At 44.7% G+C, this 17,821-nt stretch overlaps 2 protein-coding genes across 8 annotated transcripts in view; one reads left to right on the top strand and one right to left on the bottom strand.

The window, feature by feature from the left end:
• THAP5 (THAP domain containing 5) overlaps positions 1–17,821 on the bottom strand; it is a 196,289-nt gene that overhangs the window by 38,598 nt on the left and 139,870 nt on the right. For 3 of the 7 annotated variants that reach the window (XM_089917014.1, XM_089917015.1, XM_089917011.1), the window contains exon 4: positions 1–17,821. This exon is cut by the window's left edge and continues 32,202 nt beyond it; it is cut by the window's right edge. The exons of 2 other annotated variants lie outside the window; for them this stretch is intronic. The gene's annotated coding sequence lies outside the window, so the exon portion shown is untranslated. 2 more of the 7 variants (XR_016394208.1, XM_089917013.1) reach the window with 1 other exon arrangement.
• Positions 1–17,821, top strand: part of LOC111179490 (putative G protein-coupled receptor 141) — a 161,329-nt gene that overhangs the window by 41,084 nt on the left and 102,424 nt on the right. The gene's annotated exons all lie outside the window — the stretch shown is intronic.

The following is a 17,821-nucleotide window of genomic DNA, read 5'->3' as shown; positions in this document are numbered from 1 at the left end:
GCCATGGCCGCTGAGCCTGCGCGTCCGGAGCCTGTGCTCCGCAACGGGAGAGGCCACAACAGTGAGAGGCCCACGTACCGGGGGAAAAAAAAAAAAAAAATGGGGCTGGACTGTGGAATCACAAATAGAGATGGGTTGGGGCGGGGGAGAGGATTCTTGTTTCTCACTAATAAGGGAGAAGTGAGTGGTCATGGGTCCCACTCTGATTTCCTTGGGTAGATGAATTTAATGTAATTTTGTTCTTTTTTGGTCAAGGCAATTAATTAGAGGCTTAACTAAATATGATTTGATTGTCATATTTTTCAGATTATTTGAAAATTCACAAATCTCTTGTGAAACAAATCATGTGCTTTTAGTCAGAAAAATGTATACTGTGTCTACCTGAGGCCCTTCTATCCAAGAGCCCAAGGATGGGCTGGTCCAAGACCTGTGGGGCAGTTAAAGTCAGGATGAGCACAACACTGCCGAGATAGCCTCTTCTTTCCCATAAGGGCTGGGTGAAGGTGCAGGCTAAAGCTTGGGAGTCGGTGGTGTGTAGCCATTCGTAATGAGAACGTTAGCAAAAGCGGTGGGAAGGGCCCAAAGGGCTCTCCGTGGCCCATGAAACCTCAGCACCACCTGGGGACTCGGGAGAACTATGGTTGTAGTGGGGAGAAGAGAGGGCTCATGATTTGAGATCCCCTTCTCACGAGCCATATTTCTCCTTAAAAGAGCATAGTCATGCATCTCCTGTGTTGCCTTTGTCATTTGTGACATTTTTGCTCTCAACTGGTTACTCAAATTTGAAATTAAAAAAAGCTATAAATTCCTCAAATTAAAAACAAATTCACACAACTGATTACCTTTGGAATGGATAAACAACAAGGCCCTACTGTACAGCACGGAACTATATCCAATCTCTTGGGATAAACCATAATGGAAAAGAATATTTAAAAAGAATGTCCATACGTGTAAAACTGAGTCACGTTTTTGTACAGCAGAGATCGGCACAGCATTGTAAACCAACTATACTTCAATAAAATAAAAATTCTCACAATTTCAAAGCAGGGGGCCTGTATGAATTGCATCCTGCATTCACACTATTGCCAGCCGACAGTGTCACTTCAGCTGCTTAATGGAAATACCCTGCTTTCCCTGTCAGAGGGCTGTGGGTCACCCTCAGGTCTGCATGCACCAGAATTTCTGCAAGGGGTTTTGATCCCTTTTGTGCTGTTATTTTAATATTCATTGCTACTTAAACATTTAAAAATTTCTGTATCACATAACTGTATCATCCAAGATGTCACTGTCATATTGCTTGTGCAAGTGCTGAAAATCAGGTCTGAAAATCAGTAACTTTGCAGTGAAATTTACATAAAATGCCATTACACGAGCCAAGTGACCACTGGGATAGGCCAGGCAATAAATTCAATGAGTCCCCAAAGGAAAATATTAGAGAAGAGACTGAGAAAAGAAAAAAAGAGATATTAAAGAACAACATGATAAATACATCTTGAGATAATTGTCCCTCCACCTTGCCCTCAACTATTGTTTTTCCTTTAGAAAAATTAATTATGAAAGCTTTATATCATATGAGGTTTTGGGGAATGAATCCTTGATATAAATAAGGATACAGTGTACCTAAGTTATGGGTTAAGTTGTGTCCCCTCCAAAATGTGTTGGAGTCCTAGCCCCCAGGGCCTGTGAATGTGACCTTATTTGGAAATAGGGTCTTTGCATATGATCAAATTAAGATGAGGTCATTAGGGCGGTCCATAATCCAATATGACTGGTGTCCTTATAAAATGTGGAAATTTGGATGCACAGACAGATACGTACAGAAGGAAGATGATGTGAAGACACAGGTAGAAAGCCGTCTACAAGGCGAAGAGCTCCTGAGGGTAGCACAAGCTGGAGGAGAGGCGTGGGACAGATTGTCCCTCACAGCCCTCAGAAGGCAGCAACCCTGCTTACATCTTGATTTCAGACTTCTGGCCTCCAGAACACTGAGATAATAAATTTCTGTTGTTTAAGCTACTCAGTTTGTGATACTTCGTTATGGCAGCCCTAGCAAACTAACGCACTGACTGACTTTTGTTTAAATAACTCATTTTTGAAAAGGATACAAAGGTTCCCAATGTTTTGGCCAACAGAGGACCCTGAGGAGTGCCTACCTGTTAGGTTACCAGTCCCGAAGGGAGAGCCTTTGCTTTCTCACAGTCATTTACATAAGTTCATCAGGTAAACTTCGAGGCTGATTGATTGTACAGCAAAAGGGAGACCTTTGATTCGGGTGAGGACACTGCAGGGCGATTTGGAGCATCGCCTGGATGACCAGGCGCACTTCCCAGCTCCCACTTACAACAGAGCTGGAGTACATTGGTGGGAACAATCAGGAAGGTTGAACTTTGCCTAAGGAGGTCCGAGGCAATGTCAATAACCTGCATTTTGGTCAAGAGCCGGATGTGTACAGGTACAGAAGAGCATGGCTAAATGGAGAGGTGAGGGCAGCGGTGGGCAGGTTGAGGGGAAGAGTCAGAGCTGAGCGCTGAAGGGGGTGCAGTGGGATGCACCACAGTTTAAAGTGCTGCATAGAGCCGGCACCCCAAGGGGGATGAGGCTGGAGTTTTTGGTGGACAAAGACCAGGTTGGTGGGGACAGAAACAGAAGCCCTTCCCTCTGTGCGTGGCCAAAGGTGACTGGCAGGGCCATCCCAGGTGGAAGGGAGGGGCCAAAGCAGCCTGGGCTGTCTGCACTGGGCAATTTTGGAGTAACGTGTCTAATCATTCACAAAGCAAAATTTGTAATGGGTTTCTTGGGGTGACGCATATTTCATACACAGGTTGGTGATTTGGGAGATAAAACCAAGTGTCGGTTAGGCTGCTGTGATTTCTGAAGCAAAAGTGTCTAATGAGGACTCTGTGTACAGAATATGAAAGAGAGTTCATCAAAGAGGTTGGTACACAGATGCATCTCCTAGTCTTGGAATGGCTCGGACCCCTTCTGATCCAGTGGGCTCCAAGTCTGTGCTTCCATTTCTTCCATGCATCCCTCCCTCAGTCATCATATGAGCAAACATGGAGGCAAGCAGACCTGGTGGGGGGGAGGTAGGGGATTATGTATCTTTGGGGGAGGGTAGTGAGGACAACCATCACAATAATAGCAATGGGAATCACAGTAACGAATATTTCCTGAGGACTTTAGACGTGCCAGACCCAGAATTAAGTACGTTGATTCTCACTGTAATCATGCAAGAAAACTTATTATTCCTTCCCCATAGATGAGAAGCCAGTGCTTCCCAGACGTCAAATAAATGCTCTATGTCACACAGATGGTAAACAGTAAGCTATAATAATATATGGTATTATAGCAATATATAGTAAATAGAATCCGTGGCCTGGGTTTTCCTCACCACAACTCTCATAATAAAACGAGAGGTCTGAGCCACATTAGTCCCTTGCCACAAGCTGTGACAAGGGTGGGGAGGGAGAGCTCACAGGACAGCTGGCTCTGTTTTTCCTAGAGAGGTCTAGTAAGTGGCTGTGGAATGAAATGACAAGTGGGTGTAGTGTGTGTAAGTTTCAGGGGAGGGAGAGGGGCTTGCTATATAGTGAAATTCAGATTTTCTCAGTATGCCCAGCAATACCCATCATTAGAAAAAGGTAAGGCAGGGGCAATAACAGCAAAAGAAATTCATGGTTTGGTCTACTTGTTATTACTGTGAATTGCTGTCCCTTCCTATAGATTGAAATTCTGCGGTTATCAAGATGAAGTTTCAGACATGGTCGCTTTGCCCATTATGTATTGCAAATTGGAGAGTAACGTTTCCTGATCAAACACTGTTTCAGGGAGGTTGATCACATTTGAGTTCCTCTGCTGCTCCATTTTCAGCTGGCAAATGCTGGCCGAGCTTCGGTGGTATTTGTGCACGCAGCCACAAGCTGTCATTTGGGTAATAAAGGGGAGGGAGTCTATCTTGAGAGTACGTTCTCCAACAGAGCCAGGAGCGTTCTGTGCAACTAGAATTACCTGAATTATTAAGCTTATAGCTGAGTTAGACTATAGAACTTGGCTGAGGTCAAGGTGGGCTTGAGGGTGGCCTGCATGAGGCCATCTGAAGGCTAAGGTGGTGCAGTTGAGTAGAGGCCCAGAGGAATCCGGGCATGGGCCCCTTGCTTGGGCTGCGGAAATGATCCTGTGTCAGGCAGAGAGTCTGAAGGGCAGGGGAGGCTGGAAGGAATGGTGGGGACCTGGGCCAGTGTCCTCTGCAGAACCCACGACGCTGACTCTTCCTCTGGCCAGCCTGAGCCATTCTGTGCCCACCGTGAGTCCAACAGGCTGCTATATTTGTTTCCTGAGGCTGTTGTAAAAATGACCTGAAACTTGGTGGCTTATAACAACAGACGTTTATTTTCTGGGGGCCAGGGGAGGATCCTCCCCTGCCTCTTCCAGCTGCGGGTGGCTGTCAGCCCTCCTTGGCCTCCTTGGCCTGCATCACTCCAACCTCTGCCTCGATGGCCACAATCCCTCCTCCTCTTCCTGTGTCACCTCTCCTGTCTCTTATAAGGACACTCATCACTGGATTTAGGACCCACCTGAGTAATCCCGGATGATTTCATCTCAAGATCTTTAACTTAATTACTTCTGCAAACACCCTTTTATGAAATAAGGGAACATTCACAGGTTCTAGACATGAAGAAATGGAAAAATCTTTTTGGGAACCACCATTCAACCCATCCTACGTGCCAAACGAGGGAACTGTGAGGACCTATATTTTTGTTGTTCTTTTATATTTTATTTTTTAGTGGTACGCGGGCCTCTCACTGTTGTGGCCTCTCCCGTTGCGGGGCACAGGCTCCGGACGCGCAGGCTCAGCGGCCATGGCTCACGGGCCCAGCCGCTCCGTGGCATGTGGGATCTTCCCGGACCGGGGCACGAACCTGCGTCCCCTGCATCGGCAGGCAGACTCTCAACCACTGCGCCACCAGGGAAGCCCTTTGTTGTTTTTTTAAAAAAATGTTTCTTGGTCTCTGTGTCACACGTATTGCCTGGGCTTGAATTTTTGTGGGTGGCATTTAGTTGCAAAGGGAGCCAAACTTCAGGGTGTCTTTTAACCAAAGCTATGCTCCTAGGTGACCTGTAGGTGACTCTCCTCTCTCTGGAGCCTCCCAATCTAATACTCTGCAGCTCCTCCTCTTCCTGTGCCCTTCATCCCATGGTGGGCACATTAGGCTCAATAACTATTAAGAATGCAAGGGATGGGACTTCCCTGGTGGTCCAGTGGTAAAGAATCCACCTTCCAATGCAGGGGACACAAGTTCGATCCCTGGTCGGGGAACTAAGATCCCACACGCCACAACTAAGCCCATGCACCACAACTACTGAGCTTATGAGCCTCAACGAGAGAGCCCACATGTCGCAAACTACAGAGCCCATGTGCCCTGGAGCCTGTGTGCCACAACTAGAGAGAGGCCCGAGCACCACAACACAGGCCGCATGCATAACAAGAAGATCCCGCATGCCTCAACGAAGATCCCATGTGTCACAACTAAGACCCGACACAGCCAAAAAAAGAGGAAAAGAAATAAATATTTTAAAAAAAGAATGCAAGGGACTTCAGAAACCATCTAATTCACATGGGGTCAAGTGTTTAGCACAACTGTAACCGGCTCTACCCTAGACTCATGGCAGATAATTACTTATCGTGACACCAGGCCAGCTGGAGCCTCAGACTTCTCAGGCCAGTCCTCAGAGCAGCCACTGCCACAGGTCAGAGTTAGCACATGAAGGGAAATCTCTTTGTGATCTCTGACCCAAAACTAGCCTCCTTTTCTGGATAAGGAAACTGAGACCCAAAGAGGAGGTGAGAATTGATAAAAGTGGTGCTCAACCCAAGGGGTATTTCAACACTTCATTTCCCATCTTAAAAAAAAAATCAGATTAACAACCCCTAGATTCTTAAATTATGATTTTTTTCCATCTTCACAACACCTAAGTGTTGACTTGATTTCCTTTTTAGTTTTTTAACAGCTCCCTACCCCATGCAGACACATGGAACCTGTCACTCTACCAACTTGACTTATGACATACCACACAGGCATTCTGCTGTGCACCTTTCAGGACCCATCTGCTAACCCATATAAAAAACAAAATTTATATTAAATGGTATTTTAGAAAAATTATCATGGCCTAAACTGAACATCATTTGTCGGGAAACAAAGCATATGTTGACAATTTTGTTTTGGATTCTTGGCTTGGGGCCATTTGGGTCCTAGGGAGGAGAAAGAGAGCCCCTCTTGGGGGATCCCCATTGTCCCCTGCAGTATTGTCCCTGACACCTCCTTTTCGCATGAGCAGTTCCCACTGTGAGGCTGAGTGGCTGAGATGCTGACCTCCTTAGAAATTCAAACTGGCCCTGTTTAGACCTATTGTTAGAAAAGAACAGCCCTAAAACATCACATTCAACTCAGCTTCTCCAAATAGTTCTTTGGGCTGCTACAGTTTGGGGGGAAATGGGCAGCATCAGCTTGGGAAGGGTTAAGAGAACAGGAGTGAACATATCGTGTTTGGAAAAAAAAGGAAGCAATAAGGTTAGAATCAATGTTTAGGTTGGTTTATTTGCTTCTAAGGGACTAGTCCATTTGACACATGGGATGAAGGGACACTGAAGGGGGCTTGGGGTAGAAGGGACTGCAGTTTTCAATGACTGAAGGGCCATGTACAATAATATTCCATATTAGCTGCACAGCAACCCTCTGGGATAGCTGCTCTTGCTTCCACTTGGTTTCCTGGAGCAGGAAACCAAGGGTGGGAAAGTTTGTTATTTGCTCAACATCAGGTAGCAAATGGCAAGTGAAGTAATGGATTTTCAGTGTTTTCTTCTAATTAAGTAAGGTATACCAAGAAGAATCTGTAATAATTCCTCCGGCTGTTTTCTTTCTTGAATATGCATTTCCCTAGAAAAAGAATCTAGGAGTAAATGAGATAGGCACAATCATTAAAAGGAGGAGTCGAGGAAGGCGTCATCGCAGGCGGAGAGCTGAGATGGAGTACAAGATACAAGAGGACAAATTACATGATGATGTATATTTCCTTTGTACATCCCAAACTGGAGCTTATTGAATTCCTGAAGTCCTTCTCAAGCTCTTCTGCTAATCTGAATTTTGCAGACCTCAACAGCATTGTTTGTTACATTTTGATTATATTTTGAGTGACTATTAGGGCCACCATACTAGGTGCTTGGCAATAGCTAAGATTAGATATCTCATTTAACCTTCACAACAACTTGGGGTGGATGGAGTAGGTACTGTCATTTCCATTCTACAGATTAGGAAACCAATGCAGAAGGTTACATAGTTTGCCCTAAATCCCAATCCTAGGGCAGAGTGGGATTTACCTCCAAGGTTATGACTTTCCAGTGTGTTCTAGGTAACATTCTCTGGTTTGAAACTCTGCTGAAGGCAAGGAGAGTGGCTTGGTTTTCATTTGTTAGTTTCCCTTTAATTGGGGAAGAATGTATCATCAATGAGTCCCTTTCTTTGTTCCCTGCTGCTTTTGTCCCTTTAATATCTACAGTCCTGACTCATTCCAGTTTGGTTTGTATTTCAACCAACTGAAACCTAATCCCTGATACTCTTAGCTGAGACAGAGCATCAAATATTAATCCTCCAGGGAAAGTGTTTTAAAAAGGAGACTCTGGAAGGGCAAAAGGCCTTTAAGACTCAGATGCTCTACTAACAGAAACTGAAGCAGGCTGACGGGGAAGATGCTTTTGAGAGGAGAGATCTGGGGAAGATGCTTTTGAGAGGAGAGATCTCAGAGCTTCAGAACAGGTAGAGAAAAAGGTGTGGCTCATGGACATGCAGCATCGACACCACTTGGGAGCTTGTCAGAAATGCAGCATGTGGGGTCTGCGCTTTCACAAGATCTCCAGGTGATGTGGGAGCACATGCATTACAGTTTGAGAAGTACTGGTCTAATCCACACTCTGATCTCTTTGTCTGAACTCAGGCAATGGACTGAGTCCAGAGCTGGAACTGAAAGATGAACTTGAACCACCTTTTTCAGGCGATCAGGCTGAGAGGGAACTTCAGGCATGAGCAGCAGAAAATCAGATGGGGGCCTACGAGAGCTGCCAGTTTGTTGGGAAACACAGTCGACCGCTTCAAAACCAAATAAATGGGCCAACCTCATCGTGTTGTGGCTGAGTTAGCAAAAATCTACCTGTCAAATCCAGTCCAAAGTGTTTTAGCTTTAGATAAGCAATATCTAGCTAGCTCATCTAGCATTCAGGGCAAATGTAAAATAGCCTAAAATTTGTATTAGCAGTTGGCGAGATGACCAGATCCCTTTTCCTCTGGGAACCAGTGCATTCATTTCTCTCACAGCTCAGTTCGTGAATTAGCTATTTCCCCTGGAACTGAAACCGGAAGAGTTTCTCTGAGCAAAAAGCAATTTCGTTCCCCTCTGATATCTTTCTAAATGCGGGTTAGTTTGAAGCTCGGTGCTACCCTGCTCTTCAGAAATGCTCTAAGCTGACCTGTTCCCCTCTCTCCACAATGTCATCTCACAGATAAATCAGAGCCTAAGAATCAGCAGAAAAAGCAGCCCCAGAACTTGGCATTTTACCACACTGAGTTTTTGGCAAGTCTTTTAAACTTTAAGTGTTTAAAATTTTCCCTAATATGATATCATTTACCTCACCATCTTCTCCAGTGGTGAAGGTTAATGAGATGATGCAGTGGCTTTGATCTCGTGGGGAGAAAAAGAAGCCTATAAATTTATCACACACAATGACTAGGTATAGACAAGATTTTTAAAAGGGAGGATAAATCATTAACACAATTACAAAGCCACATTAACATGCCACCAAGCTGGTCCTATTTACAGGTGTGGCCATCAGAGTTATTCCGATGAATGAGGGTTCTGGCTCTAACACAGCTGATGCTTTCATTCTCCTGGGGCGCACCTTGTCACGTGTCCCCATTGCCTTCCGAGTTACTTCCCCAAGCTTCCATTTTTGTGTTTTGACCTTTGCTCACCTTTTCAAGCTCAATTTTTTATCACTGCCTCTCCCTCCTTTTGCTGTAACGCCATTTTCTATTCTCATCTAACACACCAGGATTGCTCTCTCTCTTCAGGGCACTTTCTTATGACATTTACTGTTCTTTTTGCTCAGAATACTCTTCTCCCATCTTCCCAGCATCATCACCTGGCCAGTCCTCATGGCCCCTTAGGTCTCTGTTGCCTCCTCCGGGAAGCCTCTCAGGGTCTTCCAAGCCTGGGCAGAGAGGGTCTCACGTGGCCCCATTGCATCATGTGCTTAAATCTTGCTAGTAATTCCCTGCTTATGCATCTTTCTCTTTCCCTACACCAGTGGTTCTCAGCCTTGGTGACACACTTAGAATCACCTGGGGACACTTGAAAGCTCCAGATATCCAGATCACACCCCAGACTAATGAAGTTTCAGTCTCTGGGGATGGGATTCAGGTATCAGCTCTCCTGGTGACTCCAAGGTACAAGGCAGTTTGAGAACCACTGTACTAGGCTGTAAACTATGGAGAGTGGGGAGAGTAACAACAATTATCGTAATGCTTGATACATAATTGGCACTCAATAGAACTTGTTGAATGAAAGAGTGAATGAGGTGTCGGGGCCTCAGCTTTGCAGATCCTGAACTTTGCTTCCTAGGTCACCACTGGAGGATCAGGTTGTTAGGTACCTGAGGCCCTGAGATTCATCTTCGACAGAAACCAATTAATTTTATTTTCAGGAAATGCAACCGAGTTAACCAGATGCTTTTATCACCCTTCCTCCCCTGCTCTTGGTCATTAGCTCATTCTTTTCCCAGTAAGAAGGCCTCCTTAGAAAGCCAGATTAAGGTTAGATAAGAAAAGGGAAGGAAGCTGAAGGTCTTACAGGATGTTTTTATTTGGCTGTGATGCTGATAAACATCAACTTTCTACTATAAAGATCCCATGGATATTCTAGGTATTTGATATAATTTATCTGAAAGGGCTTTGAAAACTATAAAACATCTTTGTTGTTATTATTATTGCATTTCACTTATCCCCATAACAAATATTCAGAGGGTCTTTATGATTGCACTAGATAATAGGAATATAAAATGGAAAAAGGGCCATTGCTGCTCCTGTGGAGAGAGCGTGCTAAAGTATCCTCAGAAAGGGTCGTTGACACCCAGATAAATCCAGGAACTCAGAGAAAGAAGTGCTATCCAGCTGCGGCTTCCCCCGGAGGGTGAGTACTGTAGGAGGAGAAGCCATTCTACTTACGTGCATTTCCTCAAGGCCTCACACAATTCCTGGAACATAGTAATTATATCAATTATCAAGATAAATAATGGGCCATTTGGTAATTAGGATTCTTTGAGTTCCAGGTATTAGAAAACCAAATAGATTCATCTAAGCATAAAAAGATACATTGGAGGTGGGCTTCCCTGGTGTTGCAGTGGTTGAGAATCTGCCTGCTAATGCAGGGGACACAGGTTCGAGCCCTGGTCTGGGAGGATCCCACATGCCACGGAGCAACTAGGCCCGTGAGCCACAACTACTGAGCCTGCACGTCTGGAGCCTGTGCTCCGCCACAAGAGAGGCCATGATAGTGAGAGGCCTGCGCACCGCGATGAAGAGTGGCCCCCGCTTGCCACAACTAGAGAAAGCCCTCGCACAGAAATGAAGACCCAACACAGCAAAAATAAATAAATTAAACTCCTACCCCCAACATCTTCTTAGAAAAAAAAAAAAAAAGATACATTGGAGGGATCAGGGTAGTTCAGAAAGTCAAAACCAATATCAGAAAAAAAACCACAACCTAAAAACAGAGCCTCAGGAAGGCTGTACCCATGACTTTTCTAAGGACTTTTGTCACTGGAACCTCAGGCCCCCTCGGTGTCCCTCACCTCTGCTTCTCTTGTGTGTGTCAGGTTCCTTTTCTCCTCCTGCAGGTGGGCTTGGGACAGGCAGTAGGCCCAGGACCAGCTGATGGCTCTGGACTCACATATTCCCAATCTTACCTCCAGAGTGGAAAGGGCTGTCTCTGGCGAGCTCAAGTTACACAGTTCCATGGGAAGGGCTCTGATTGCCCAGGATGAAGATGTTGCCAACCCCAGACTAGTCCCTGAGGCAGAGTATGTGTGTCCACCTGTAAGAGGACCAGGGTGTGTGGTCCTCAAGGAAGGCAGATGTTCTTCTCAGAACAGTACCACTCGCTGGCATGTGGTTGTTACAGGAGACCCCTGAGTCCCTCAGATAGTGTTTCCCAATTATGAGAAACAGGATTAACAGGCTGAGGCTATTAGTTGCAGATTTTTAGGAAAGGAACAAGGAGTTCTACTTGCCACTCTGTAGGCAATTACAATTACAATAAAGGCGAATATAACTTTTGCAAACCCTAGACTAAAATTCCATCTGTTTAGAAATCATGCTTACTTGCTTTTATGTTTCTACCAAAATTAGGATGACATTTACCCCATATTGTCCCAAATCTGGTAAGATAAGTTATGATCATACCTTTGGGCCTGGATGCAATAGCAAGAGGGTAGAGATGGCTGCCCTGCCCTGGAAAGGGTCATGCTGGTTGCTCACAGCGTTTTGGTTGCTTCGAGGGCCATCACCCACTGCTTGGGGCTCCCTGCAGGTCTGCAGCTGAAGAAGCCCTCCTTTATCCAGGAGTGCAGGAGCTATTTAAATATCACCTGGTACTTCATTTAATAGGTGATTGGAGAGTGAGACCTTGAGCAAGTTTCTATTTCTTATTGTCCTGAAATTTCCATTTTAATGCAAGCAAACGACTCCAACATCCTCTTGTTCAGAACAAAGAGGCATTTGGCTGGTCTTAGACCAGTAATATTTCCATGGTTCTTTCTGATGGTTCAGAGTTCCAGAAGCAAGGCAGAGAGTGCACTCCACTCAAAGGTGGAGGATTGGAATAAGCCTCTGGGAAGAAACGTCAACTCCCAGTGGGAGTTGGGATATTGGAGGAAGACATGACAGGGAAAGGATGATGTTCCTCAAGGTTTTCATGTGACCTTTGGAAATTGTGACTGGCAGAAATGATATGAAGGCAGAGGTCACTGAATCCTGCTCATATGGAGCCAAACAGATTAGATGGAGTGGGGACAATGCACAGAAAGCAGATTTTCCAGGATCAGGGTAGGTTCAGAACAGTTCCAGGGCCCTGGCATAGGAAGTACAAAGTAAGGCTCCCAAAAGGATTTGAGATCCAGGTCAAAAAGTCTGAACAGAATTGAAGAGACTGAATAGAGCTGTTGTGGGAGGGCTGAGTCAAGAATACCAATGATGGTTGGGCAGATCACTGGGCTGGGAAAAGGGGGTGGGGGTAGTCTTCTTTACATTGTCTCAATTGTCCTGTCACTGGCTAGTGACCCAGGAAGATACGATGACAGTAGCCTTCCTAGAGCTCATTTTAAAGAGGACTGCCTTTCTGCAGCAGGCCAAATAGACAAAGTTCCCATACAAATTGCTACTGAGTGTTTGCCACATTTTAAATAGGGTTCTTAAAAAAAAAAAATAGGGTTCTTTGGTGAAGCCACGGTTCAGGGTAGCAACAATTTTTCTAATTGCTATTTAAACAAACACTGCATGCTTTTGCCCTCTGCTAACGTGATTGCTCTCGGGGGCAAATGATTTTTTGCTTAACCAAATGAATTAATAGATCTGTGGCTCTATTGAGTGTAGCTCTCCCTCCTACCACTCAGATAGACACAGGGTTTGAAGGCAGGGGACAGAATATAGAGAGAATGAGTGGCTTTGCATGAGAAATTGAGTTGAATTCAGAGTTTGTGTGGACAGAGAGAGGGAGGGGGTGGAGGAGGAAAGGGAATCAGCTGAGTGCGCGATGGGAGGCTGGGCCTTGAGGAGAAAAGAAAAGCAGCAAAAAACCTTAGGCTGGCCCTCCTGGTAGTAGGACTGGCCAGGGGACTTCTAGAAGCAGCAATGGCCACCTTTCAGTTGTCTTACTTTATTGAAAATATGACTTCAAGAATAGGACGTTAAAGTGCATTACTCATTTTAAAACCATAAAGGAAAATGGTGTTTATAAGTTTGATTGAAAAATATTCCATTTTTTGGGTGGAAGACCTAAATAGACATTTCTTCAAAGAAGACATACAGTTGGCCAACAAACACATGAAAAGATGTTCAACATCACTAATTATTAGAGAAATGCAAATCAAAACTACAATGAGGTATCACCTCACACTGGTCAGAATGGCCATCATCAAAAAATCTACAAACAATAAATGCTGGAGAGGGTGTGGAGAAAAGGGAACCCTCTTGCACTATTGGTGGGAATGTAAATTGGTACAGCCACTATGGAGAACAGTATGGAGGTTCCTTACAAAACTTAAAATAGAGCTACCATATCACCCAGCAATCCCACTCCTTGGCATATATCCAGAGAAAACCTTAATTTGAAAGGATGCATGCACCCTGATGTTCACTGCAGCACTATTTACAATAGCCAAGACACAGAAGCGACCTAAATGTCCATCGACAGAGGAATGGATAAAGAAGATGTAGTACATATATAAATGGAATATTACTCAGGCATTAAAAAAGGAACGAAATAGTGCCATTTGCAGAGACGTGGATGGACCTAGAGATTGTCATACAGAGGGAAGTAAGTCAGAAAGAGAAAAACAAATATTGTATAATATCGCTTATATGTGGAATCTAGAAAAATGACAGAGATTAACTTATTTGCAAGGCAGAAACAGAGTCACAGATGTAGAGAACACACTTATGGTTACCAAGGGGGGAAGGAGGTGGAATGAATTGGGAGATTGGGACTGACATATATACACTACTGTGTATAAAATAGGTAACCAATGAGAACTTGCTGTATAGCACAGGGAACTCTACTCAATGCTCTGTGTGACCTAAATGGGAAGGAAATCCAAAAAATAGTGGATATATGTATATATATGACTGATTCACTTTGCTGTACAGCAAGAAACTAACAAAACATTGTAAAGCAACTACACTCCAATAAAAATTAATTTTAAAAAGAAAAATATTCCATTTTCATGTATTCTTTTGATGCTCTGTAACGTAAGCCCTACCCCCAACCATTGCCCCAGGATCTTTGGTCAAAGTGATAGCACACACTTGCCTTGTGTAGGGAGTTTTGTGGGAATCAAGGAAGAAGGGGTCATATTCCATGTTTGGTCTGTGTCAGGTGTAGAGAAGGGAGCATCAGCAAACCTGAGGAGAAAATGACGAGAGGATTTGGCAGGTGCAGAAAGTCACAGCAAGCAACGCCTGGGAGAAATGTGGAAGTGCGGCAATTACCCACTCACTGGGCAAGGGCCTTCATGAACTTTTTTCTTGCTTTTTATTATTTTTAAAAGATATTTCAACCTTATATATTAATTGAAAAGTTTCAACATCCTGAAATGTTGAAAGAATAGCACTCTGACTTCCTTAAGCCCACTACATAGAGTCAAGGATTATTAACATTTAGCCACAATTGCTGTATTTCTCTTTTTCTATGTATGTTTTAAATTTTTATTATTCACCTTATTTTTGGAGGAGCCATTGGCATATAAGTTGCAGGGCATCATGACAGTTGAACTCTATAGACTGAAGCATATATTTCCTAAATATAAGCCACTGTCACTTAAATATTAAAAGGCAGGGTCAGCCCTAAAAGCTGAGGAACTTGGAAATCACGGGTGGTTGGCATCTTAGTTACAAAGTAAGGGACAGAGAAAAGGCCCCCACTGCACCTCTCAGGGAGTCTGGCCCCAGCGTAGGTGAAGCAACGTGGGGAGATAACCCTCCCACACCTTCCCCATGCCCGCTCCCAGCAGGTTTACTTTGTAATGTGAAAATGGCTTCCCAGAGAGATTCATCCTTGTCTCAGCATCACCCTGTCTCTCTCTCTCTTCCTTTTCTTCTCCCCATGGCTATTTTCTCATGTTCTCTTTTCTTGAGTCTGTTTCTTACTCTGTTACTCTGTGGAACGTCTCCTTGTCACTGCCATCCCAGGCTGGGTCCAACTTGGGCATCCCGAATCTTAAGAGGGCCGATGTGTTTTGGGGGAGGGAAGGGTGAGGGAAGTGTAGCAGGGGAACAGAGGGAGTGGTGCTTGGGAGGAAGAAAAAGGTCTTGGATGCCATTGAGCCCAGCACAGCCCCTGGCACTCACTTGGGTGAAGGCTGTCTTGGACACACCCTTTCTCTCCCCGTGTCTCTCTCTTCTCTGTCTTTCTTTCTGGCTGTCTCTGTCAGGTCCTTATATCTGCCTGTCTGTCCAGTCTACCTCCTCTCTTTACCATTTTTTTCCTTCCTCATGTTCAACTGATGCTGAACTTGGAGAAGGCTGTTGAAGCAGGGACAGGATATGACCCTCAGCAGCCTCTGCTCTTTTGTTCAGGATGTTTGTGTCCAGACAACATCTGAGAAGTGTTTTGGTGCCTTTTAAAGGAAGGCAGCATGTGGCTGTGAAGAATAATGTTGGAAATAATGAATAAGGAGAAAGGCATAAACTACTTTGTAACTTTATGTTTGTTTCCTTTTGGGTGTAAGTGCTCATGGAATAAATAGGTATCATTTCAATGGGCGGGATGCTTTTTTTACCATGCTGCTCTTTGTCTCTCTGTGGCCTTCCCAGGAGGATGGAATCTCCTCTGTGCCAATTAAGGAATTAAGGGAGACAAAGGGGCTGCATTTCTAGAGTCCTGCAGAGCAGGTCTGCTAGCCATCAACCTGAGGTCTGTGCAGACAGCCCCCCGGGGTCTGCTGGAGCTGTACAAGGACAATTTATCAAGAAACTGGTAGTTCAAATGGCATCTAAGCAGGTGCATCTCCCAGAGCAAACACTGAGGACACTGTAACGTGCCTTTCAAGCCCATAGCTCACCTCAGAACACCCAGGCCTCTGGTTATTGTTACACTGGACATGGCTGGCACCCAGGCATAGCTGCTGAGCTGAGACACATGAAAGAAAATCAATGGGACTTTTTCTATCCAGCATCATTTCATCCTTCAAATTGGGTCTAACATAAACACATAATCTGGTTGCGCAGGCAAGTTCTTAATCAGGTACCGGAAGTAACAGGAGCCACTTACAAGACAGCCATGCTGGGTTTGCTCCCTCTGAATTTTGTGTTAATCATTGAAATGTGATTTTCCCATTTTCCAGGAGAAACCGCCAGAGGATATTAAGATTAGCTGCAAATAAAGTTACAGACCCATCACCTTTAAATTCAATGTAACTGATAATTATTCGAAGCCAGTTCTGTGCCCTGCATTGTGCAGGGTCTGTAGAGAGATGCTCAGATGGCTGAAGATAACCTCAGACATGAGACAGGTGACAGAAATCCAGGGAGAGTGACAAGAATTGGGAAGGGAATTGGGAAGCCCTCCTACAGCAGGTGGGATGGTAGAAGCAGGGACACAAAGAACACAACGGACTTTGGTGGGTGGGAAAGGGACGTCCAGAGGGAGACAGCCAACAACATGAAATGCTGCAGACTAGAGCTGTTCCTGGAAGTGGAAAGTAAGATCAGATCAACAGTCGAGCTGTTGGGTGGGAGGCTGTGAAAGCCTTTCTGGGAGTTTTGGTGTTTTCATTGTGTCATGGGAAACCATTAAAACTTCCTCTGCTTTTTGAAATCAGCATGAACTGAGTTTATGTGGAGGGCTGACTTTTGGAAATGGGGATTTTGTTGTATGCTTACACTTTAGCAGAAAATGTAGAGCTTTGAGGTCAGAGAGACTTGGGTTCAAATCTGAAACTGAACATTCAAAGAGAAATGAAATAACCCTGAGGACTGGGCTGTCCTTCCCTCCCTCCTCCCCTCCCTTCTCTGCTAACAGACTTAACTTTCTGAGTTGTGTTTTTCTGCAGCTTGGTCAGATAATACTTACCCCATGTGAAGTCATCAAGTGTCTAACATGAACTCACTTAACCGGGAGCCCAGTCAATCATTCCCAGATACAGTGTTTACCTTGACCGTGTGTATTTGTCAAAAGGCCAAATTTTCACTCTTCTCATTCAGTTCCTTCCCTGGGTTTCAGTTATCCTGGATGGACTCAAGCACCTCTTGCTTTATCAATCTTTTCCTAATGATTCTAATTAATAGTACGCATTTGATGTAAGGGGTGTGTGTGTGTGTGTGTGTGTGTGTGTGTGTACATGGGATGCAAAGGGAGTTTGTGAGCAATGGTGAAGCGAGACAGAGTTGTCCAGGCAACACTGTGCATGCTGCCGAGCACTACCACATTGCCTGGCCATTGCCACAGTGGATTTAACTCTGGTGCTTGTTCCAGGCCCTTCTTTGCTGCAGATACTCTTTAAACCAAACATTCTAAATAAAGCCTTGGTAGGTGGGCAGCCACCTGGATGAAATTTCTCATTTCAAATCTGAAAATAAGGGACTTCCCTGGTGGTGCAGTGGTTAAGAATCTGCCTGTCAATGCGGGGGACACAGGTTTGAGCCCTGCTCCGGGAAGATGCCACACGCTGCAGAGCAACTAAGCCCGTGCGCCACAAATACTGAGCCCGTGCACCTAGAGCCCGTGCTCCCCAACAAGAGAAGCCACCGCATTGAGAAGCCCGTGCACTGCAACGAAGAGTAGCCCCCGCTCGCTGCAGCTAGAAAAAGCCCACACGCAGCAACAAAAGACCCAACGCAGTCAAAAATAAATAAATTTATTTTTTAAAAAATTTAAAAATTTAAAAAATCTGAAAATAAGATGCATTGCAGTATCAACCGCAGAAGCAGAGGACTTTCTAACTGAATCTTAAAATTCTGGCCAGGTCAGGTCTATCAAATTTTTTGCCTCAAGCATTTGGCAG

The sequence above is a fragment of the Delphinapterus leucas genome, chromosome 9 (genome assembly GCF_059928025.1).
Source record: "Delphinapterus leucas isolate spDelLeu-1000000601 "Yukka" chromosome 9, BTC_Dleu_Yukka2, whole genome shotgun sequence".
Lineage (NCBI taxonomy): Eukaryota > Metazoa > Chordata > Mammalia > Artiodactyla > Monodontidae > Delphinapterus > Delphinapterus leucas.
Note: the sequence above shows the minus strand (reverse complement) of the source record. Positions and strands in the feature narration are given on the sequence as shown.